Below are 24,386 nucleotides of genomic sequence, written 5' to 3'. Positions count from 1 at the left end.
AAATAAAGAAATTAATAGCAACAAGCGAACTACTTAGAAATTTATAAACTTTTCAAGCATTTCTTAGGTCCAGTTGGAAATCAAAACTGTGATGCAGGTTGACTGATTGTTCCCACTTGTCGCTCTATTTGGAAGCTGGGGGTGTGGGGCAGACCTAGGGAGATGGCTGAGTCAGGGAGGGAAGGCAGAGGGAGTGTTCCCAGACACTTGCCTTGACTAGAAATTGATCTCTGGTCACTCCCTACAGGAAGAAGGGTAGATTGTGCTCTAAGATTTAGCCTCCAAATGAGTACATCATCAACATTATTGAGTCCTTTGTTTTTGTGAGTGTACTGACTTCAGTGTAGCTTATTTGAGGTTCTGGGGAAAATGACAGCTGATGTGCTTTTTTTTTTACAAAAAGAAAAAAAGGAGTCCTTTAGAAGGACTAATAATAAAAAATAAATAAATAAAAATGATGAGCCCCCAGTTACCCTAACTTAGGAAATATACATACAAAATATAAATGATGAAAATTAGAAATGAGGGAAGGTAAATAAACACAGATGCTCAGGAAATTTAAAGACATCATACTGCAAACAATTTGTTAATGCATTTGAGAATCTGGAGAAAATGGGTATTTCTAGGCTACTGTAAAATACAAAAATGCACTCTGGGAAAAATATGACTAAAATTGGGAAAGTAAGTGTCTATAATTTGTTAGAAAAAGTTATCAAGGAGCTCATCCTATGGAAAGGACTTATAATTGGGAGGGGGAAGAGGAGAAGGAACATCTAGCTAAGTAGTAACAGAAGGCCTGGACTCTACCAAAACTTAACAACAAAAACAGAAACATTAAATTAATTGTGCAGTATTACTAGGGTTTTTTTTAAATTAAGAACAAAAGCAGAGTATGTCTAATAATAGCACTTACCTTGGATATCTTAGTGAAAGAAAGAAACCAAGAAAAAATAAGATACATGGATTTGAAAGAAAAAATTATTTGCAAACAAAATGATTGTCTCTATGTAAAATGTTTTAAATAAGACACTCCACTGAAAAATATAAAATATTCTGTTTTTCCTTCTTTAAAAAAATCTAAAGAGAAAGAAAAGCAAATCACAAAATATTAACATTCCTTCACTTTGGATTGTCAATAAGTGATTGCTACATTGTTTCTGGTAGTGTGTGTGTGTGTGTGTGTGTGCGCGCACACACGTGTGCACATGCCCACATGTTTAATATTTATAAAAAACGGGGAATTTTTCAGAAGAATGGAAATTTTCCAGAGGCCCTGGTGATTCCACATGCAAATTATTTCACATATTCAAGAAATATATATACATTTAATCTGTCCCTTAGCATATACAAGGAAGAGCATTCTCCAAAATACCAATACCAAAAAATATATAGAAGATAGTACTTCAAGTTTTATTAAATCTAAATAAATCTCAGAACAAACTCCAAGCCTCGTGTGTATGATAAGATGCCAGCCACATGAGTGACAGTGTTGTCTGACCTGGCAGAGTGGGCTCCGATATGATTAAGGCTACTGATGAACTGACCTCGAAATGGGGTGATCATCCTGGACTATCCAGCTGGTCCTGATGCCATCACATGGGCCAGGAGAGAAAGCCAGGCAGGTGTAGCTCTGAAGATGGAAGGGCCCCCGAGAGAAGAATATGGGTGACTTCTAGGAGTGACCTCAGCTAACATCCAGCTGCAGGATGGCACCTCAGTTCTTAAACCCCAGAACAGGATCCTTTCCCATAGCCTACAAACAGGTTCTCCCTGGTGGATCCAGGTAAGAACCTGCCCACCCACCTGACAGTGTGATGTTAGCCCTCGGAGAGGCCCTGAGTAGAAAACCCTGCCGAGCCTAGTTCTGCAAAACAGGGAAGGAACAGACATCTGCTGTTCTCAGCTGCAAAATGTGTGGTCAATTGTTAGGCAGCAAATGAAAACATACTTGAGAAAGCCCCTACTATGTCCCATTCCCACCCACTAACATCTTACTGTTGCTTCCTATGAGTTAAACGTCGTTTTTTTCCCTTTTCAGCAATTTTATTATTATGCTATACTTGGGTGTGACTTCCTTTGTATTTATCATGGTTGGACATCAAAGGACTTCTGAGTCTAGCTTGATGTTGTTCTGGAAAATTCTCTCCCTCTCTTTTCCTTTCTCTGTCAGTGGTATTTTTGCCAGAAAAGGTTCCATGCGATCATGCATACCAAAGATAATGCAATTTACAAAACCATTCTTTTGTTTAAATTTGCCAGAATGGATCATCACAATAGCATCTAAAAACCTGACTAACAGACACCCTCATGCTCTAGTATTTAACATCATTAAAGGAATTCACTTTGCCTTTTACACATTGACTGAACTGTCACTGGTCAGCCTTGTGGTCACACTTCTTAAAGAATCATCTCAGGCAGCTACTTCATGTCCTCATAAGTCTCCAAAACCCTCTGCCTATTCATCTGAGTCTCCTGGTCCAGCCAACAGTATCTGTCTTCTCTTGACCACTCAGCAGGATGTGAAACTATCCCTCTCTCCTGGAATCCACAATACCACAAACTCACAGATCACTCCTTCCCAGACTCTTTTCCCAAGACTCAGTCCATCTGCTCTCTCCATCCTCCCCCCAGGAGAACTTTTGTGTTCCTTCCAACCTTGATAAGACTTGCACGCTGTCACTACCCAAGTGTACCTCTCCAGGACAGTTCTGCAAAACCCCCGATTGAACAGAGTCAATGCTCTGTAATATCCCTTTGGCCAGCACACACATTTCTCACATGTGCAAAGCAAAGCTTGTGGTGCATTACTTCCCATCTCAGCACATGGCACCGTCAAAGCCATGTCCACTTAATGCAGACGCAGTTGAGTCATTCTTGACTCTTTCCGTCCATCCACTCTCCCACTTGATCCACTAATTAAATCTTATTTATTTCACTTGCTAAATATCGCTTGAATTTGTCCAATGGTGTCTAAATCCACAGCAGCCAAGCAACCACCCTATTCCATGCATCATCATCATTTTTTGTAGTTGTTGAGATCACTCTATTGCCCAGGCTAGAGTGCTATGGCCTTAGCCTACCCCACAGCAACCTCAAACTCCTGAACTCAAGTGATCCTCCTGTCTCAGCCTCCCGAGTAGGAGTAGCTGGAACTACAGACACCTGCCACAACTCCTGAGTAGTCTTTCTATTTTTAGTAGAGATGGGGTCCCGCTCTTGATCAGGCTGGTCTTAAACTCCTAAACTTAAGTGATCCTCCCAAGGAGGATCCAGAGTGCTAGGATTACAGGTGTGAGCCACCACACCTGGCCTATCATCTCTTTTGTGGACCACTGCTAACATTTGTCACTGGTCTCCTTGCTTCCTCCCTTACCTCCACAGAATGCAAACTTCAACAGTTATCAGTGTGACCTTAATAACACATAAATAAGGTCATCTCACTTCTCTGCTTAAAACCCTCCCTTGGCTTCCTATCTTATTGTGAATAAACTCTGATGTATCTAAGGCACTTGGCAGCTGATATTTTAAGTCAGAACTTGCACGTTTAAGTCAGAGTGCGTGCTGAACTCAGCTGTGACCTTCTCTCCTAACTAGAACCTGCCCACTCCCATCTACGGTCAGGTCCCATAACACTCAGCCACCCAGGGCTCTGTTCTCAAAAATCATGATACTTTCTCCTGCTATCCATTCATTTGCCATCTTCTCATCTCACATGATTTTCAAAGCTCATCATCATAAACACCACCACCCTGCCTGGTGGGCTCAATCAAATTATCTTCCTCATTTCCTTCTGAAAGGTGTAAGCCGCCCCAGAGACCAGGCTGCAGGGGAATGGAGAAGTTTGGGTCAGCGACCCACCTGGGCAGTGCTAAGATGGCATCTGTGCCTGGAGAGCAGTTACAGTCCCCTTTTATATGGGGCTGTAGGGGGTGGGAGAATTTCACAGCTTGCTTGAACTTGGGTATTTGACAAGAACTTCTGGGAGGTGGGGCTAGCCAGATCCTTTGTCTTTGGCTTAGGAGGAGACGAAGAGAAAGAGGAGGAGAAAGGGAAAAGGTCTATATGTAGCTGCCTTAGGCCCCCAACAAGTCTATAATTAAGTCTATAATTACTCTTTATCTGTTTGTAAATGTGACTTAAGTTTATAATTACTCTTTATCTGTTTGTAAATCTGATTTTGTCAATCTTCCCCCCTAGTTTAAGAGTTCCATGATGTTGAAGCTTTTACCTGGAAGATATTAGATGCCTAATGAATATCTGTTGTAAAAATATTCTAAGACACATTCAAGAATGTTAATTATAGTAATCAACCTCAGGGCATTTTTTTAAAATAAAGGTCTGTATACATGTGGTTGATTAATATGCAGCAATTAAGAGAATAATTTAGTTCTTAGTTCTACCAAAAAGAAAACTAACAAAAGTCACAGAAAGGAATCCAGAATGGATTGTTGAGTGACAATAGTAGCTTTCAAAATAGTGTATACATGATTCTCCCAGGCACTGCTTGGGAGCCTCATTAAGCAGCGTAATAAATAAGTCAGTCCCTGCCACTTCTCACAACAGCGCATCTACACAGAATCACACATGTGCACAGAAACAGCAGGCTCACCCCAGCCCACAGCTATTCTGGGCGGGGGTAGGGAGCTGTCTAATTGTTCCAGGTGCTACTCCACCCTGTAGGGGCCCAGACTGTGGTTCTAAAACCACTTGCAGCTGATATTTTAAGTCAGAACTTGCCAAGCATTTCTTTTAAATTAGATGCACATGCAACAGCTGTCAAGGACTTCATTTTTGTTTAGGAGTGAATGAGTGAGTGTGAGTGTGTGTGTTTGCACGCGCATATCTGTCTTTCTGTAGGACTATCTGAAAGTTCCCTCAATTAAAACAAGTAGTTTTGTTTTCTGTAAGTGGTGGATTCCAAGATTGTTTATATTCTGCTTTTGGCTTGTCTTCATTGCTTAAACTTTAATTACTTTGTATTTTTTTTATAATTAGAAATTACAGCTATTTTCCTTTTCAAAATACAGGCAAACTGTGGTATAGTTGTACAATTTCAGTATAAGTTACAAAGGCTTAGTTGGTCAGGTAAACACAGAGAGCTCAAGAAACATCAGGGTGGCCGCGGCAGACCAGCCTGTGGATGGTGTTTTGATTATTTTCTCTCTCCTCTCTTTCCCAGGTTGTGTGCAAGGCACTGGAGAGTGAAGTCACGCCCAGGAGAGCCATTCTGCTCCTGCTTTGCACTCACCTATCATTTTCTCCAACAATAAAACCTGCCATGCAGGCAATTAGACTGAGACTTTTTTAAATTGTCCTTACTTGTATTTCCACATTTCAAAATAAGTTTTCTAGGGCCATTACCATCTTTTTGGAGAATGCAGAAAAGGAAATGTCAGAATACAAACATTTGTGTGCATGTGACTGCAAATAAAAACCTGAACATCTTAGAGTTCTCATTTGTTACACTGTGTTAAAATATCTGTCATTTATAGATCCTAAATTGTGGTGGCATGAGACATGGAGAAGCAGCAGCTCCGTCTCAGATTGACTGGCCAACCCCAAGCCCTTACAGCAGACAGACCAGGCCCCCTTCCTAAACACAGCAGGGCTGTTTATTGCAGAAGGCCTCTCAACTTTCCCTCCTGCTTGCACTGAAGAAAAATTAAATATTAATTACAGGAAAGCAGGAGCATGGTAAAACACACAAATAGAAAAGTCAAAATAAAAGAGCAAAAAATTCCATCTTTGAGCATATAAAAAAAAGATAAAAATGATGAAAACCACAATTAAGATGAAACGGGAGAAAGGTGTATTTTGTAAACACAAGTCTTCCCAAGTCTCAGGGAGCAGGTCCATCTCTAAGGCATATGTCAGAGGCTTCTTGAAGCTCATCAGGGGCCGATTTTATTCTACGGTTTATGTGTCTTCTCTGCCATGAGGACCCTGATTACAGCATTTGCTAAGACGAATGCAGATGATGTCCTCATGCCTGCATGAGTATTTCTAAAACACTGAGATAGTTTTCTCAAAGATAAGAATTCTGGAATTTAATCACAAACAGAAACATAAATAGATACCATATTTTCCTATTCAAATAATGAGTCAGCTCTTCTTACAGTCATCTAATTTTATCCAAGAATAGCTACTTGGCTAATTAGACAGATGTCAGTTTAATAACTAGCTGACATTTATAAGAATAGAAATGGATTATACAAAAAAATGTTTACGATTACAAAAGAACAGTTAAAACTGGCATAAATGCATGAAATTGGAGCAATGATAAGTTAATGAACTTCTTATAAATATGTAATAGCTGACAATGAAATCTGACAGTGAAATCTTCACTGCACTTTAATACAGTCATGTATTTGGTCACTCGCTGTACATTTATTGAAGACACACTAAGCCCCGGACACTGTTAAGTTTTTCTGTAAATGATCTCTTTCCATAAGGAACAAGGAACTGGGCACTCTACCAGTGTCCAGAGCAGCAGACAAGGACAGAGTTTTGCTCCTTGGCCCTCACTGTGAACCCAAAGATTCACAAGTGACAACAAGAAGTTCCCAAATTTAGTCTCTGCACCTAAGAGCCTGGGGAAATAAAGTCTGGCTGGAGACCACCAATCGCCATCCATCCTTACTTCTCAAGGCTCTAACATCTTAGAATTTGCTCCTTCCATGGTCAGTTTGAGAAGCCAAGAAAGCCAAATTTTAGCAAACAGGGAGAACAGAAGGAATCTAGTCCTAAAGTAAAGGACATGTGTACTTTTTCCCCAGTATGACAAGTTGCCTTTCATAGGAAGATCTTACCAATGAGCGTATGTGCTTGTGTGCTTGTACATATACATGGCAGTCGCATCCGTGGCACACAAAGCAGAATGTGGTTGGGGTTGTTTTCATTCCTAAAGAGTCATCGAAATGCACATTACAGTCCATCTCTCTCTTCTTCCCCTGCCAAATGGCACAGGACTCCTACCTTGCTGGATAAAGACTTGAAAGGGAATGAAAACATAGATTCATTGCATCAAAGACAAGACCTCTTTCTCAGATTATTAAAAAAAGGCAAGGAAATTTGGTTCAGTCTTCTTCAGACCCACCCTGCCCTGCAGTGCCTCGCACAGCACTTGGCCTGTGCTACGATGCAAGCGCCTCCATGAAAGAGAACAGGAAGAATTGGAATCCACTTCTGTCTTTATCACCACAAAGTAACTGGATAAATGAATTATGCTAAAAAAAAAATACTGTATACAAATTAACTTAGATGTTGGACAGGGAATCGCTCATCTCTTGAGATCTGGCTAAGATCAGTACAGCCCCCCAAATCCACCAGGTATAGGAGTCCGACTCTGGCACTTAGCACAAAGCTTGCTTGGGTCCACTCAGTTCACTATGTAGACTCTGAAGCCAGTGGACTCCTTTCACATATGAAATGGGGATAAAGACAGCTCTTATCATTAATGATGAGCATGCATGCTTCGTGCACAGCCCCGCACATTTAGGTGCTAAGTGTTTATAGCTATCATTGCTGCTATGGGTGTTACTACTACTACCACTGTTATTATCATCCATATTACTTAAATAATATTTAATTATAAGTTTCCCTCTGACTCTGGGCAGGTCTTTCACCAGATTCAATTAAAAAGAACCTGCTCCCCACCCAAAGCATTATGAGTGTGACACGCAGCACTCCGGAGCTGAATTTGTGGAAGGGTATACTGCAGGACCAAAGACTCCATGTGCACCTTGGACACACCTTCTCCCAAGACTCCCTTTTATGGTACCTGAGGTTTCTCCAGCATTACCTTCATCCACTCCCTGCCTCTCCAGAGCTAAAGCAAGCCCTTTACCTCCCACCGGGGAATTCTGCCTCCATCTCTGGGCCTTACCACCACACAGACAAAGTCCCTCAAGCCCCCTGAATTCTTTTTAAGAGTTCTTCTCAAAGACCATTTTGCCCCTGTTAGAAATTCAGGGGCCAGCTGGTGAAAAGCCTGCATTTCCACTTCACTGGAAGTGTTTACAAAGCCATTTCCATCCTTATTTCATTTGGACCTTGCAAAAACCCTGTAGGACACTGGGGACCACCAGTGCCCTTTTCTGGTGAAGTAACCCAGGGAGTCCACGGGATTACTCAGGTAAGGGGCAGCTGGGCACACACCTCATATAGGCGTCTGTTCTGGATCTCAATAAATGTCTCAGAGGCAGCCACACAGTTCTTTTAATGAAATGTTCTTAAGTAGAGGTGTACCAGAAATCCATTTCATTCAAAATATATTTATTTTATTATTATTATTATTTTTTTTTTTTTTTGCAGTTTTTGGCCGGGCCTGGGTTTGAACCTGCCACCTCCAACATACGGGGCCAGCGCCCTACCCCTTTGAGCCACAGGAGCCACCCCATTCAAAATATATTTATATTTTACACGCAATACCTTCCATAACTTGAGGAACATCAATGGTCAAATATACACAATGGCTCCTCCATGAAGGAGCATATGTTTTGGGTATAAAAAATGATTTATATGGATGCAAAAGCTAGAGGAAAGGCAAAATTGACCCATCTGTTCCCCAAAGTTTTAATTAATAAATCCAAAAGGACCCAAGAAAGGCTCGGACCAAGTACTGACAGATCTGACCAGTAGCAGAGATGACGCGGCCTCTCCAGCCTGCCCCTCATCATCTCTCTTCATCTTCTTCCCCCTCCTCCCTTGCCTTTTCTAAATGTGTTTTGAGGTGACTCTGAAATTAACCACTTTAAAGTGGCATCTTCAGATTCCAATTCTGATTTTTCAGATTCTATAGTAAAATGTGTTCCATTCTCAGGCAGCAGTGTATTCAAGAGACGGAAGCAGATTTTCTCACTGCGGGAGTTCTCTGGCCCCTGACATGGTGACAGGTACTGGGAACTTGAGTTTCCCAAATACATTTGACCACAAAGAACTTACTCTCACAGAGATTGTGTGGGTTTAGTGTTCTCTGGAACCTACCTGCCAAGTGCTACTCTAGGTCAGAGAAGGACTGAAGGAATTCGAAGGATTGGCCTTCCAGGGCACTGGAATTTTGACAGGTGGCAAACCTGTCAGCTAAGTGGAATCTCCACCCTCAGGAAAGGGGCCCATGGGACAACTCTGAAGGCACCATAAGTCAGTTGCCAGCCCCCAATTTCAGGATATGGGAATCCTACCTACCCTCTCTGCCAAAAGTAAAGATCTCACAGGGGAAGCTGGGCTGCAGGTTGGCCTGAGGAAATAGGAAAATATCAGAACAGTATTTACAGGCAGGGACAAAAGTGTGAACAAAAACCTGAAGCAAGGACATATACAGCCCAATTTGCACAGTGCCTCTCACACTTTCAACACACAGGTGTGTCACCCAGGATCTTATTAGATGAAGACGGTGACTCAGCCAGTCTGGGAGGTGGGGACAAAAACATGAGTTTGCAATTCTACCCAGCACCCTGGGGATGCAACGCTTGTCCCTGGACTATATCGGAGCTTCAGAGATCCAGGAAATCATGGAGCCCACGGATCCCTGGAGGACGAGAGACAACCCTGTGGCTAAAGAGTCAAAACCACAGGTTTTTTTCTGATGAAGTATTTTTTGATCACCAGGCACCACACTAGCAGTGACAGTATCAGAGACAGATGTGTGGTCTTTGTGCTTGTGGAGCAAAGTCGTGGGGGCCGCAGAAATGAACAGATCAGACAGACAAAGTGAGGCATATGCTGGAGGAACAAAGACACAAACAATCCGCGGTATGGGTGTGGGGAGGGGGCCAGGAAGCTGGGTCTGAACACTGGCTTGAGCGGAGGCTGGAGAGGAGAAAGAGCCAGTGGCAAGAGGAGCTGGGTCATGGGGCCCACCTCCCCCCGAAAAGTCACACAAGATGTGCTTACCCTCTCCAGCAGCAAGTTGTGACAACACATGTGAAGTGTCTTTGAGCAGAGAAGCCTGGCAGAATCAGCACGCAGGTTTTCATTGGGGTCTGGTCACGTGGGTACCTCAGCCTGGCACGTACCAAAGTTCCAGACACCCAGAATGAAAGCAGGTGTTCTGCGTCAGCTAGATGCTTTGTGCAAAGACTTCAGACACAGTGATGCTCTGTTGTTAGTCGGAATGGTGGCCAAAAACCCTCCTGAATCCAAGCCCCCATCAGGGCTCTGTTGGCAGGGCAGTCACAGGACCACATGACTCTTCTACATGCAGGCCATCCAGCAGGGGACACCCCATGCCTGGGCCCTGGGGAAGGATCAGGAGTACAGCCAGTGTGTTTGGAGCTTGGTCAACTGCAGGAATGGCCGTGGAGGAAGAGACAGATGTCAGGTCTCTGGCAGACCTGAGATCAAATTCTAGGCTCCATCGCTTACTAGCTAGATTCTCTCCAAGCCTCAGTTGGCTAATCTATAAAATGGGAACAACTATTTTATAGGGCTTAATATAAAGTATTAAGCAGAGTGTCTGAATATAAAGAAAATCTCATAACAAATGGCAGCTCTTGTTGTTGTTGTTGGGCCCTGATTTAACCTCAACCTCATTAAATGAACTGATATTAACAAAGGCCTTACAGAGAGCCAGGTGCTGTGTTTACTCTGTTTGTCCTATGGCAACCCTGGGAGGTGTGTCCTACTGTGGCCTGATTTTACAGATGAGGAAACTGAGGTACAGACAATTGTGCCCATGGTCCTAAAGCTACTAAGGGATGGGGGGTGGAACTCAAACCCAGGGAACGTGCCAAAGTGTAAAAAAAAACCAGTTTGATTAAAGAGTGTCAACTCATGGGGCAAAGAAAGAAAGCACCTCTAATTTTTTTCTTTTTGCCAGTAACTACTCTGGACTGGATTCTGTCAAAGCTCTTTCTATCAGGTAGCAGGCTCCACTGTAAACATCTCAGACAATTCCACGATTCTTCAGCCACTTTTTGATTATTGAAAGTGTTTGTATTGGCTATGAAGACTCAGTCCTGTCTATTTTTAGGTTTCGATCATATTCTAATCCATGTGTATCAGCTGCCAACAAATGTTAGATTATGTTATAGACAGAATCCCAGGACCCTCCCCCACCCACCCCGAACATTCACAGATTGAAGCCCTCATCCTGAATGTGATGGCATCGGGAAGTGGGCATTTAGGAGGCAATGCAGTTTTAGACTAAGTCTTTAGGGTGGGGCCCCATGATGGAATCAGTGCCCTTGTAAGGAGAGAAAGAGATGTGTCTTCACCATGCGAGGACACAACAGAAGGTAGCTGTCTGCAAGCCAGGTAGAGAGCCCTCCCTAGAAGCCAAACATGCCAGCACCTCGACCCTGGACTTCAGCCTCCAGATGATGAGAAATAAATGTGTGTAATTTAAGGTACTCGTCTATGGTACTTGGTACAGCGGCCTGAGCTGATAAACACAGATTAGTGACCTGCCAGTCTGGATGGAAGCAAGAGAGTCCTGCTCCCTCATCATCCTTTCTCTACTGTTGGGGCAGAGAGGAGGGAGAGACAGACCCCTTGAGGGATGGACACCGGCTAGCTACCTCTTTGCTATTGACCTTTAACAACTATTCTCTATTTGTTCATTTTGTTCATTTAATACAGATTAGCAGTCATTTTCTTCTGTGTCCCCAAATGGCTTTCTCTTTGGGTTCTTTGGCATGCCCAAGAGGGACCCACCCAACACTACCTTCTCACTGGGGTAATCTGCTTTAGGCTCAAGCTCCTCCACCCTCCACTGGGCAGTGCACTCCAGAGCCCCTTGCCGCTGGTGTCTCTCATGTGTTCATCGAATTCTCTGTGGATGATACTATTTAAGAGGTCTAAGCCCCAGTCACCTTCCCCGATGTCCTCTAGACCCACTAGACATGAGTATCCCTGCCATGCCGTGGGATGCAGGTGCCCTCTCTAGGGCCCAAAGTCTGTTCTCTGCCCCTTCACATACTCCAAGAGTATTGTGCATGTTTTGTGTACACTGTTGAGTTTATGGATTTGCCACCTTCATGCCAGAAACAGTTCCCAGGGAAGAGCAAGACAGTGTGGGGTAGACGGGACCAACTGCATGTCCACAGCAGTCTGCATCAGGAATGAGCACAAATGTTTTTCCTTCCAATGCACACTTTACAGTGAGGGAAGATCATGAGCCCTACTGCATCTGTGAACTGTGAGCACAAGTTCTACATGACATTTTAGGGTGAAAAGGCCAAGGGCCTGCATGTGTCTAGTCTCCAAGGTGACTGTGGGGGCAGGTGCCAAGATGGTGCCTTCATTGACCTGAGTTCCTGAGGGACCCATCCTGCTGACCAGCCTTGGGCTCATGACCCAGGTGAGAAGTAAACCTTCTTCAGGTTAAGCCATTGAGAGACTGTGGGGTTTCATTTGACGCAGCAACACACAGTCAACTTCCATAAGGGAAGGCAGGTGACGCTGTACAAACCACAACTTCCCCCAATCATCTGTTCACCACTCCTGTACCTCCTCATGTTTCTGTATAATAAAGAGCACAGAATGAGTTCAGCCTGTTTTGCTCCTAGGAACATGAGAGCCTCTCACCAAGAAGAAAGAGGTCATCTTCAAACTTAACTTTATACTTACGAATAAAGTGTTGAGATCCCTGTACCATGAGGACAACTGGGTCAGAAAAACTCTCCGGGGGTCCCATGCCATAATGTTATGTAATGAATTCTGAAAGGCAAATTATAGAAATTGGACTTTATCTTGCAGGCATGGAAAAATTTTCTCCTGATCACAAGGTATGGAATAGAAGGGTCAGAGGCCCGACACAAGGACACCCATCCAAGGACTTCAAGAAAGAGAAGTGTCCAGTGTGCCAGAAGAACTTGCACTGTAAACCAGCAAAGGAAATGGAAAGAAAAGGAAAAATAGGAACCCTTCTGTGACCTAGTTGTAAAGAGTCAAGAGGAGTCAGAGGATGTTTTTCTTAGAAGCCAACTAAGTAAGTTATACATTGAACTGAAATGCAAAAATAGAGAGGCTCCGCTAATAACTCTATTATAAAAATTAGCATATGCTAAAACATGCAAAATATAAAATTATATAGATTTTACTGAATATATGTGTGATTTCTATTTGGTGCATTAAAGGGCAATTTTAACATTTCATAACAATAAATACTGATGATGATAATTAAAAACGGAGCACATCTCTGTATTTAATTTTCAGCTAAGTTCTTGCTAGCTTAACTGTCTCAAATTCTTACTGGTACCTCATGAGATACGTGCTATTTTTAGCTCCATTTTGCAGATGAAGAAACTGAGGCTTGAAGAAATTGACTAATTTGCCATTTTCACTTAGCCCAAAATTCATGGTGATATTCCTAGAATTCTGGAGTACTGGTTAAAAAAAATAGAAGCAGTTGATTATACTGGTTACTTCTCTATGCCTGGTGCTCATGTAAGCGAGGTAGAATTTACAAAGAACTTAATGGATGCTATTTTCACTTTGTGGTTTATTAGACTGAGTCCATAGTAATTTCTGTCCCTCTTAATTATTAGTTGTTAGAACCCATGTTCTGAGCAGGTCCCTCCAAGGAAATCTAGCATGCCTTGTTTCCTACTGTGACATTTCACTAAATTAAATTTTAAAACATTCCTCGCCGTAAACTGAGATGTCCTTAACACACAAATTACAGCAAGTCTCAAGTGTAAAAAAAAGGTGTCTGAGGAAGTTCTTATTTGTCACTGGAAGAGAAAAGTTAATTTTTAACCCCCTTCACCTCAATTAAGAGCATTCTGAGCTAACAGATGCAAAGTGCTTAAAATTATGGTTTTAATGTGACTGTGGAAACTGAGAAAGCACATCCATTAAAACATAAAATATGTATAAGCCTCCTGCTACATTCGCTAAGTGATTAAAAATGTAATCTTCCTGAAGAAATGTGCCACGTATTTGTTTATATTAATGTTAATAACTTGCTAACTAATGATAAATATATGATAATTTATTCTAAGTGAAATGAAGTGTGCCCTAAAGACAGACCCTGTAAATGAAAGCTTATGCTCACCCAAGTTTAGAGCAGGAACATTAATAACTATATTCCTTTACTATGGAGAAAATGACTGTATGCAAATTATATGCAAAGGTACCCATAGTAGAAAAATAAAGGCTAAGTGGGGGTCCTGGGAAGCAGGAATTACGAGTGGAGGTTCTGTGAGATGATCCTGCCCTCTCTGCTATAGCTCAGAAATTCATCTCACGCGAGAAAAAATTTTCTTTAGCTCGTTCTTTGGGCATATTTAAGATTCAGGGTTCTTAGTCTTTGCTTCCCCATACATAAATAGAATTAATAAACGCCGTCTAATGTTAGACTGCGTACATTTAGAAATCATTAAGCTAAACTATTTCTGTAAATTTAGAAATTATGTAATTATCATCTTTATAAACAATGCTCACAATTCGAATTCAGCTGCGCAGATAAACCCAAAATATCCATTAGCATTCACAGCAGTCTTCCTCCTCCTACCCAATATCACAGCTATCGTCAATTATCTTGGCACAACATGAACATTCAAATTAGACTCTTGTTATTGTATATAGGGCACACATGGTTGGTTGGCTACTAAAATATCTTTATCCTCTCTGTGGGGTAACGAGAAGGGAGAAAGGAGGGAAGGAAGGAAGAAAAGAAGGAGGGAGGGAAAGGGGGAAGAGGGAAGGAGGAAGATAGGGAAGGAAGGAAGGCGAGAAGAAAGGTAGGAAGGAGGAAAAGACAGGAGAAGAGAGGAAAAAGGAGGAGGGAGGGAGGAAAAGACGAAAGGAAGGAGTGGGGGAAAGGAAGGGAGAAGGAAGGGGCAGAAAAGGAAAAAAGGCAGGCAGGAATCTTCTAGGAATAAAAAAAAAGAAAAAGCCTTCCCTGATTGGAGAGAAACTTGGAGAACTCTCTATCGAAGATCACCTTCTGCTTCCTGTCTTTGAAAGAGGAGGGAGGATATGGTGTCACGATGAGAAGCAGGCCAAGGGAGCTGCAAGAAGCCAGCATGAATCCCCGAAACCACTGTGCTTCTGAACCAGGGATGCCTGTAGCTACCAACTTCTAGACTTTTGTTTACATATGACAAACCCAGAGCCTAAAACATCCCTGGGTTTGTCATATGTAAAACAAATGACAAACCTAGAGAAAAGCAAACCCCCAAAATCTCTGGGTTTGTCATACGTAAAACATTTCTTTGCATTTCTTGTTCCTTGCTGACACAGCATCCCTAACTGGTATGTTATTCCCATAACAAAGTGGTGGCATCAAATCACAATGAGACTGGAAAACAAAGAAACCAAGACTGTATTCTCAGTAATTCTCAGGAATGCAGTAAAGGGACCTATCACCCCCAGAAAACACATCACCCCTCTTCCTCTTCCTGGGAATATAGAGAAGGCGGCCAAAAAGCACGTGCGAATCCAATTCCACTAATGACTAATGTGCATTTTTAATACACTAGGCATTAGTGGAATGAGTTTTTATGGGATTAACAAGATGAAAAAAATTGTTAGAAAATATCCCCCTAAAGAGTGAGAACAAACTCAAAGCCTCATTGTGTCTGGAGAGTTCATTGTCTGTTCTGAGCTTTTTCTGGGCCGGTCCCAGGACCAGGAGTTACAGGTGAAATGTTTCCAGTGTTTTACACTTCTGCTAAGGCGGCAGTGCCAAGGCCAAAACCCAAAAAGAGCCTTCCCTTCTTCCTTTTGAGAAACCCAGGGCTTTTGTTAGCAATGAGAACGACACAGCATCACATCTTACAGGACTGTGTTAAGCCAAATCAAGATTTCGCCAAAACCGAAGGGTTTAACTTTGTCTCTCTCCTTTCAGGTTATATTTCATTTCTTACTTGTGAAAAAGAATCTAGAGCGTGATCTTACTAAGGTCCGTAGCTCTCAGACACAAAGTGGTTCAGAACTCAGAGTCTGAGCCACACACTAGGACCAGCTACCTTACAGCTGCGTACCTCCACCCTCCACCTGCAGATTGGAGTGATGGCAGAATTGCTCCATTTAGTTACTGGGAGAACTGAGGGACCAGACAGATGAACAGAGAGAGATGATAAACAGATAGGTTATGTACACATACATGTCTTTCATAAGAGCATACAGAACATAGAAAATACTTTATAGAAGTTAGGTGTCATTATTACAATGATTGTTATAAAGGGTGAAACCTGAGTGTTTAACTCAAAACTTTCAGTAATTGGTCACAGAATCGCTTCTCGGCCTTTTGGCTAAGATCAAGTGTAGTAATTGGTGACAGAAAAGTCAATTTCACTGGGCACACATCTGGAAGTGATTTTCACTGCTATATGCTGCTTGAATTTCTAAGTCACAAAGGATTCAAATGTTCAAGAGTTTTTAGTTCTCTCTCCCTCTCCCCACATCCCCTGCCTCCCAATCTTCCTCTCTCTCTCCCTCCTGCCTCCTAACTACCCCCCCTTCCTTCTCCCTCCCTCTCTCCCTCTTTCCATCCTCCCTTTGGACTCAGCCTAAGAGTCTGTCCCACCCATAGGCAGGCCTTCCCTTTCCAAGGTCTCTGACCCCAGGCTTACTTCTAAAAGTTCCACTATGAGCCCTGAACTTGCATCACGCTAGCCTGGAGTGGGTAAGTCCCCATCCTCAGTCATGTACCCACCTCTGAAGCCTAGAGCTGGGGCCCACTGTGCTCAGAAGCACAGCACTGAGAGTTAGAAAACACTGCATCCCCAAAGGGAAGTCCAGCCACTGGCACCCAAGGAGAATAGACAGCAGCAGGCACTACAGACAGATGACTCGCTCAGCGGCAGGCTCATTAGGGGTGTACGGTCACCGTCCTTTTCACACCTTTCACCCAAACATGCAAATAGGATTGTATGTGTCCATCATGAGGAACAACAATATTTTATACAGAAAGACCATGGTATTTGAAGCCAGTGAGTGTGGACCCAGGTGCCTGACAGTGACCATGTGCCCAGAGCCTCTGCTAGATCACTTGGGAAAGGATGACAAGGCAATGCCTGTGTGTGCTTTTAGAACACATGCCAGCAGTTTTCTTCATACTCTGCATTCTAAGGAGTATGCACTTTAAAACAGTCTATTGCTTTCCTATTTCTAGTTTCAGTAGAAGACAAGCCCTGGACTGTGAGCTAAGAGACCTCACTTCAGTACTCAGCACTGTCACTGACCAGCTGAAAACAGAGCAATTCACTCACCAGGACGCACAGCACACTATGGGGGTCCCAGCTAAGGATGGTGTTTACAATTTTTTTGTTGTTGTTGTTGGGGATTCATTGAGGGTACAATAAGCCAGGTTACACTGATTGCAATTGTTAGGTAAAGTCCCTCTTGCAATCATGAATTGCCCCCATAAAGTGTGACACACACCAAGGCCCCACCCACCTTCCTCCTTCCCTCTTTCTGTTCCCCCCCATAACCATAATTGTCATTAATTGTCCTCATATCAAAATTGAGTACATAGGATTCATGCTTCTCCATTCTGGTGATGCTTTACTAAGAATAATGTCTTCCACTTCCATCCAGGTTAATACAAAGGATGTAAAGACTCCATTTTTTTTGAATAGCTGAATAGTAGTCCATGGTATACATATACCACAGCTTGTTAATCCATTCCTGGGTTGGTGGGCATTTAGGCTGTTTCCACATTTTGGCAATTGTAAATTGAGCTGCAATAAACAGTCTAGTACAAGTGTCCTTATGATAAAAGGAATTTTTTCCTTCTGGGTAGATGCCCAGTAATGGGATTGCAGGATCAAATGGGAGGTCTAGCTTGAGTGCTTTGAGGTTTCTCCATACTTCCTTCCAGAAAGGTTGTACTAGTTTGCAGTCCCACCAGCAGTGTAAAAGTGTTCCCTTCTCTCCACATCCACGCCAGCATCTGCAGTTTTGAGATTTTGTGATGTGGGCCATTCTCACTGGGGTTAGATGATATCTCAGGGTTGTTTTGATTTGCATTTCTCTAATATATAGAGATGATGAACATTTTTTCATGTGTTTGTTAGCCATTCGTCTGTCATCTTTAGAGAAGGTTCTATTCATGTCTCTTACCCATTGATATATGGGATTGTTGGCTTTTTTCATGTAGATTAATTTGAGTTCTCTATAGATCCTAGTTATCAAGCTTTTGTCTGATTGAAAATATGCAAATATCCTTTCCCATTGTGTAGGTTGTCTCTTTGCATTGGTTACTGTCTCCTTAGCTGTACAGAAGCTTTTCAGTTTAATGAACTCCGATTTGTTTATTTTTGTTGTTGTTGCAATTGCCATGGCAGTCTTCTTCATGAAGTCTTTTCCCAGGCCAACATCTTCCAGTGTTTTTCCTATGCCTTCTTGGAGGATTTTTATTGTTTCATGCCTTAAATTTAAGTCCTTTATCCATCTTGAATCAATTTTTGTGAGTGGGGAAAGGTGTGGGTCCAGTTTCAGTCTTTTACATGTAGACATCCAGTTCTCCCAACACCATTTATTGAATAGGGAGTCTTTCCCCCAAGGTATGTTCTTGTTTGGTTTATCGAAGATTAGGTGGTTGTAAAATGTTAGTTTCATTTCTTGGTTTTCAATTCGATTCCAAGTGTCTATGTCTCTGTTTTTGTGCCAATACCATGCTGTCTTGAGCACTATGGCTATGTAGTACACACTAAAATCTGGTATGCTGATGCCCCCAGCTTTATTTTTATTACTAAGAACTGTTAGCTATACGGGGTTTTTTCCAGTTCCATACAAAACGCAGAATCATTTTTTCCAAATCTTGAAAGTACAATGTTGGTATTTTGATAGGAATGGCATTGAATAGGTAGATTGCTTTGGGAAGTATAGACATTTTAACAATGTTGATTCTTCCCATCCATGAGCATGGTATGTTCTTCCATTTGTTAATATCCTCTGCTTTTTCCTTTCTGAGGATTTCATAGTTTTCTTTATAGAGGTCCTTCACCTCCTTCGTTAGGTATATTCCTAGGTATTTCATTTTCTTTCAAACTATGGTGAAGGGAGTTGTGTCCTTAATTAGCTTCTCATCTTGACTGTTATTGGTGTATCCAAAGGCTACTGACTTGTGGACATTGATTTTATATCCTAAAACATTACTGTATTTTTTGATGACTTCTAGGAGTCTTGTGGTTGAGTCTTTGGGGTTCTCTAAGTATAAGATCATATCATCAGCAAAGAGGGAGAGTTTGACCTCCTCTGCTCCCATTTGGATTCCCTTTGTTTCCTTGTCTGGCCTAATTGTATTGGCTAGAACTTCCAGCATTATGTTGAATAGTAAAGGTGACAGAGGACAACCTTGTCTGGTTCCAGCTCTAAGAGGAAAAGCTTTCAGTTTTACTCCATTCAGTAAAATATTGACTGTGGGTTTGTCATAGATAGCTTCAATCAGTTTTAGAAATGTGCCACCTATACCTATACTCTTCAGTGTTCTACTTAGAAAAGGATGCTGGATTTTATCAAATGCTTTTTCTGCATCTACGGAGAGGATCATGTGATCCTGATTTTTGCCTCTGTTAATATGGTGGATAACGTTTATGGACTTGCGTAAGTTAAACCAGCCTTGCATCCCTGGGATGAAGCCTACTTGATCATGATGAATGACTTTTTTGATGATAAGCTGTTATCTATTGGCTAGGATTTTGTTGAGAATTTTTCCATCTATAATCATGAGTGAGATTGGTCTGAAATTCTCCTTTTTGTTTGGGTCTTTTCCTGGTTTTGGTATCAGATTGATGTTTGCTTCATAGAATGTGTTGGGGAAGATTCCTTCTTCCTCAATTTTTTGGAATAATTTCTGCAGTACAGAATAAGCTCTTCCTTGAAGGTTTGATAGAATTCTGGAGTGAAGCCATCTGGACCAGGGCATTTTTTGGTTGGAAGATTTTTTATTGTTTCTTTGATCTCAGTGCTAGAAATTGGTCTGTTCAGGAGCTCTATTTCTTCCTGGCTGAGTCTAGGGAGAGTGTGTGATTCCAAATATTTATCCATTCCCTTCACATTGTCAAATTTCTGGGCATAGAGTTTCTGGTAGTATTCAGAGATGATCTCTTGTATCTCTGTGGGATCAGTTGTTATTTCCCCTTCATCATTTCTGATTGAGGTTACTAGAGATTTTACTTGTCTATTCCTCGTTAGTCTGGCCAATGGTTTATTTTATTTATTTTTTTCAAAAAACCAACTCCTTGTTTCATTAATTTTCTGAATGATTCTTTTGTTTTCAATTTCATTGATCTCTGATTTGATTTTGGATATTTCTTTTCTTCTACTGAAATTAGTCTTAGATTGTTCTTCTTTTTCCAATTCCATAAGATCTCTTGTGAGATTGTTGATGCGCTCTCTTTCGGTTTTTTGAATGCAGGAATCTAAGGGGATGAATTTTCCTCTCAAAACTGCTTTTGCAGTATCCCACAGGTTTTGGTAGCTTGTGTCTTCACTGTTGTTATGCTCAAGGAAGTTAATGATTTCCTGTTTTATTTCTTCCTGCACCCATCTGTTATTCAACAGAAGATTGTTTAATTTCCATGCCTTTGGGTGGGGTCGAGCATTTTTGTTAGAGTTGAGTTCCACCTTTAGTGCTTTATGGTCTGAGAAGATACAAGGTACAATTTCAATTCTTTTGATTCTGTTGATATTTGTTTTGTGTCCCAGGATATGATCTATTTTGGAGAATGTTCCATGGGGTGATGAGAAGAATGTATATTCTTTATCTTTGGGGTGGAGTGTTCTATATGCGTCTATCAAGCATAGTTGTTCTAGGGTCTCATTTAAATCTCTTACATCTTTGTTTAATTTCTGTTTAGAGATCTGTCCAGCTCTGTAAGAGGAGTGTTAAAGTCCCATGTTATTATGGTATTATCAGATATCATATTGCTCAGACTGAGTAAGGTCTGTTTCAAGAATCTGGGAGCATTTAAATTGGGTGCATAGATATTTAGAATTGAAATGTCTTCTTGTTGTATTTTTCCCTGACCAATATAAAGTGACCATCTTTGTCTGTTTTGACTTTAGTTGCTGTAAATCCACATGTATCTGAAAATAAGATTGCAACTCCTCTTTTCTTCTGAATTCCATTTGCCTGAAAAATTGTCTTCCAAACCTTGACTCGGAGCTTTAATTTGTCTTTTGAAGCCAGGTGTGTTTCTTGCAGACAGCAAATGGATGGCTTGTGTTTTTTTAATCCAGTCAGCCAATCTGTGTCTCTTCAGTGGGGAATTGAAGCCATTAACATTTACTGAGATAATTGATAAGTGTGATAGTATTCTATTCATCTTATTTTCTGAGAGTCCATTGCTTAGTTTTCTCTTTTGCATCAGTGTGGAGGTTAGGTTCTGTCCTTTAATTTCTGAGTTCTTACTTTGCTGCTGATCCATTGTGGTGGTCAGTGTGCAGAACAGATTGAAGTATTTCCTGTAGTTCTGTTCTTGCTGTGGTGAATTTCCTCAATGTTTGTGTATCTGTAAATGATTTAATTTCCCCGTCAATTTTGAAGCTTAGCTTAGCAGGGCACAGAATTCTGGGCTGGAAATTGTTCTGTTTAAGTAGATTAAAGGTAGATGACCGTTGTCCTCTTGCTTGGAAAGTTTCATTAGAGAAGTCTGCAGTCACTATCATGGATTTGCCCCTGTAGGTCAACTGCCACTTACTCCTGGCAGCTTGCAGAATCTTTTCTTTTGTCTTGACTTTGGACAGGTTCATCACAATGTGTCTTGGAGAAGCTCGGTTAGAGTTGAGGCGACCTGGGGTCCAATAGCCCTCTGAAAGCAGTGTGTCAGAATCTTTGGTGATGTTTGGGAAATTTTCTTTTATAATATTCTCTAGTATGGCTTCCATTCCTCTGGGACATTCTTCTTCCCCTTCTGGAATTCCTATAATTCGTATGTTGGAACGCTTCATAAAGTCCCATAATTCTGACAGTGAACGTTCTGCTTTCTCTCTCTTCTTTTCTGCCTCTTTAACTATCTGAGTTATCTCAAGAACTTTGTCTTCTACCTCTGAAATTCTTTCTTCTGCATGGTCTAACCTGTTGCTAATACTTTCCATTGCATCTTTAAGTTCCCTAATTGACTGTTTCAGTTCCTTCAGCTCTGCTATATCCTTTTTATATTCTTCATATCATTCATCTGTTATTTGATTCTGTTTTTGGATTTCCTTTTGGTTATTTTGCACTTTATTAGCAGTTTCCTTCATTGTTTCCATCATTTCCTTCATTGTTTTCATCATGTGTATTCTAAATTCCCTTTCTGTCATTCCTAATATTTCTTTATAGGTGGAATCCTCTGCAGTAGCTACCTCAGGGCCCTTGGTGGGGTTGTTCTGGACTGGTTCTTCATGTTGCCTGGAGTTTTCTGCTGATTCTTCCTCATGAGTGATTTCTTTTATCTGTTTCCTTGCCCTAATTTTCCTTTCACTTCCTCTTGCTCTTTAAGTTTTCGTGCCTGTGGACTAAGGGTTACAGGACCAGAAGGGTGAGAAGGTTTAAGAGCAGAAAAGAGATGAAAGAAAGGAGGACCGAGTGTTAAGAAAAATAGAGAAAGGAGAGGGGGTGGGCAAAAGGAATACTGACAAAAAGAAGAGAGGCACAGAAAGAGGGAGACAGAGCAATATAGGTGTACAGTAGGGTACTTTGACACAACCTTAAAAAAAAACAACCTTCTGGGGGTGCCCAGTTGGGTGGTTCCCATGAGGTCAGCAGCTCTTTGCTAACCTGATCAGACACAGTACCCCACCTCCACCAAGTAGAGAGGAAAGACAAAAATGCTATAAATCAAACCAAAACAAGCAAACAGAAAACTTTACGGGATAAAATTGGGTGAAAAACCAAATAATAGCGGTAGAAACACTAGCAAAAATGAAGTTCTAGTTATTGAAAAAGGAAGCAATGGGAAATTATAATTAAACTAGAAAATTTGAGAAAGAAAAAAGATCTGTATGGAAAAGGTTGAAATTAAAAAACAAAACAACATCACCAACATCAAAATAAACAAAAAAAAAAAAAAAACAACCAAACCAAAAAAAAAAAAAAAAAAACACAACCAAAAACAAAGCAGTATGTATATGTTATTGAATATTGTTTGGGCAACACGTGGTCTTCTGGGGTATGAGATGTTAATCACTGTTCTGATACAACTGGAGGCTGCTGATTTCTCAAACACCAGCAGGTAGACCCCCTAAATCTCTCTTCAGCCCACTTAAAAGGCACTTTGAACTTGTAAACTTGCTGAGCAGAAGCTTTCCCAGGAAAGTGCTTGTTGCTGGAATCACTGCTGAAGTGGCTATCCACTTACCCAGTGTGCCAAAACCGGTCTCACTCTGCCCCTGAGGATTAGGGCTGCAAGGCGGCTCAGACCCCACCCTTAGGCTACTTGATCGCTGGGTTACCAGCTCCCATCCGATTCTAGCTCTGCGACCCTGAGGGCGGAGCTTGCCGGGGCAGATCGCTCACATTGGCTCCCTGTGATCCACAGCCAAACACTATTAGCTCCATCTGGCTCAGCGGCTCAGACTGGGGCCCTAGACAACAGCCAAAGTTCTCCACACTCCCGCTCAGGCTCTCCCCAAGGCAGTTCAACTGAGTGCCAAGTCCAAAGCCACCAAAATACTTCACAGGTAAGGCCTTTCCGGTTTGCAGTCTCGCTGCTACTGAACCTACATTTGCGGGTGGGTTTAGACGGATTGAACACACGTGACCACTTGCCGTTTTTCCACTGTTTTAGTCCTCCTCTTGGGGTCCAGAAGTCTCTCGCTGACTCCCTGTATCCTCACAGGGGTGATGATAGGCAGATCCCACCAGCCAGAGATGCCTGGAGTCCTATCTCCCCAGACTCACGGTGCCCAGATGCAAGGCAGCTGTTACTCAGCCGCCATCTTGCTCCGCCTCCCCGGTGTTTAGAATTTTTTAAAGGGGAGGAGGAGGAGGAGGAGGAAGGGCAGGAAAGGAGGCGGGAAAGAAGAGGGTGAGGAAGAGGAGGAGAAAGAAGAGGGGAAGAAGAGAAGGAGGAGGGGAAAGAGCGAGGAGGGAAAAGAGCGAGGAGGGAAAAGAGCGAGGAGGAAAAAGAGTGGGGAGGAAAAAGAGCGGGGAGGAAGGGGAGGAGGAGGAGGAAAAGTACAAGGGAAGGAAGAGAAGAAAAGAAGGAAATGGAGGAGGAAAAGAATGAGGAGAATATGTAATAGAGACCATATGTGATTTGCAGATACAGGGTGTCCATAAAGTTCATGTGCAATTTAAATCTAAATTGAAAAGGACACCCTGTATATATGGGGTATTTTCTGTAAAGACCAATAAAGTAAATATTTATTGCATATTACATACAATATATAAAATTATGTTTGTATTATGTTTTATATTTCTATGTGACATATTTACTACCTATTGTCAAAACAAAAACAAATAAAGCTTACTGACCCCTGCACCACATCACAAGCCTGTTTAT

At 41.8% G+C, this 24,386-nt stretch overlaps 1 protein-coding gene and 1 pseudogene across 3 annotated transcripts in view; one reads left to right on the top strand and one right to left on the bottom strand.

The window, feature by feature from the left end:
* TMEM132D (transmembrane protein 132D) overlaps positions 1–24,386 on the bottom strand; it is a 742,271-nt gene that overhangs the window by 649,354 nt on the left and 68,531 nt on the right. The window lies entirely within an intron of this gene.
* On the top strand, positions 16,183–16,331 carry LOC128585003 (uncharacterized; annotated as a pseudogene).

Source organism: Nycticebus coucang, chromosome 4 (assembly GCF_027406575.1).
Source record: "Nycticebus coucang isolate mNycCou1 chromosome 4, mNycCou1.pri, whole genome shotgun sequence".
NCBI lineage: Eukaryota > Metazoa > Chordata > Mammalia > Primates > Lorisidae > Nycticebus > Nycticebus coucang.
This window is presented reverse-complemented; position numbering and strand designations above follow the sequence as displayed.